This window comes from Malurus melanocephalus, unplaced genomic scaffold (genome assembly GCF_030028575.1).
Source record: "Malurus melanocephalus ecotype Western Australia unplaced genomic scaffold, MMel_1.1 scaffold_354, whole genome shotgun sequence".
NCBI lineage: Eukaryota > Metazoa > Chordata > Aves > Passeriformes > Maluridae > Malurus > Malurus melanocephalus.
Window position 1 is genome coordinate 4479 of NW_026623586.1, and position 1618 is coordinate 6096.

Consider the following 1618-nt stretch of genomic DNA (forward strand, 5'->3'; position numbering starts at 1 on the left):
AAATAAATAAATAAATAAACTCTTGCCATCTTCTTGCAGCAAAATGTAACAGATTAAAGCCCAGAACAAATTTTTAAAAACATTTCTCACTTTTTAAAGTCATTCCAAAGTTCAAAGCCCTAAGTTTTATGGCATTATAGGATGTGATGCTCTTTCCTGGGATTTCCAGAGGGAAATGTCTCCATAAACCCCATCCATGCCCTATTTATGGAAGAGAAATTCCTTATGGCTGTGCTTTAATAGAGAGATTTCAACAAATTCCTCCCTCTGGCCGGGTAATATCAGGGGTGGGAGAATGAGGCCCCAAATGAGGATTTTCTCCTCTCATTGATGAAAAATTTTAATTATCCTTATCAGCTCAGTTTGCTGATCCAGCCTGTGCAGAGGCAACTGGTTTTACCCGTCGTGCTGCATTTTCTTGGAGCAGTTCTCTCCTCAAAGTTTCTCTCCTCAAAGATTTCACTTGTGTGAAAATAAAACAGATTTTTCTGACTTTGGAGGAAATGGGGAATCTCCGGAGAGCTCGAAAAACCACAAAATTCAGCAGGAGAGCGGGTTTAGCTGTTGCAAGAAAAATAAAACCCTTCCAACACAATGCAGTGAGTGATCCTGTGAAAAAAAAAAAAAAGCATTTTTAGGGAGTTGGGTAATGTTTTCAGCCTTTATCTCCTCGTGTTTCTGAGGTGCAGGATGGGTGAGACCTGAACTGCTTTGATTTCAAAGGCTGGAATGTGTCGCAGCTTCATTTGCTGAATTTTGTTCATGCTGCAGAGGAGACAGTGAAAAATCACTTTTTTTTGGCTTTTTCACCCATCCTGACTTTTTATTTTCATCACCTTCCTTCTCTGCAGAAGCTGGATGGAGGTGAAGCCCTGCCAGTGTCCTACCCGAAGGGTCAGAGCTCCTCAAACCCTGCCAAAACCCCCAAAATCCACCCTCAATCCCTCCCAAAACTCCCCAAAATCCCCAGAATTCCTAAAAATCCCCCTGAGATGCCCAAAATCCATCGGGGCCCCCACAAAGCCATTAAAAAACACCCAAAATACATTGAATAGCACTGAAAATTTGTCCCAAACTTCCCAAAAGCCACCCCAAATTCCTCCCAAAATCCCCCTGAAATTCCTGAAAATTCCCAAAAATCTGAGATCTCCAAAATCCAATGGAAGCCCCCCCAAATCCATTAAAAATCACTCAAAATCCATAATAAGCCACCCCAAATCCAATAAAACCCACCAAAACTCCATTAAAAACTACCCAAAAGACATTAAAACACTGAAAATTTGCCCAAAACCTCTCAAAATCCACCTAAAATACCTCCCAAAATCCAGTTAAAATTCTCAAAAATTCCCCTAATTCCTGAAAATTCCCCAAAATTCCTCAGAGATCCCCAAAATCCATTGGAACTCCTGCAAATCCATTAAAAACCACCCAAAATCCATTAAAAAACACTAAAAATTTACCCAAACCCTCCCCAAATCCACCCCAAATTCCTGAAAATTCCCCAAAATTCCCAGAATTCTCAAATCCCCCTGAGGTCCCCAAAATCAATCAGAACCCTCCCAAATCCATTAAAAGCCACCAAAAATTTGTCCAAAACCTCCCAAAATTCACCCAAAAT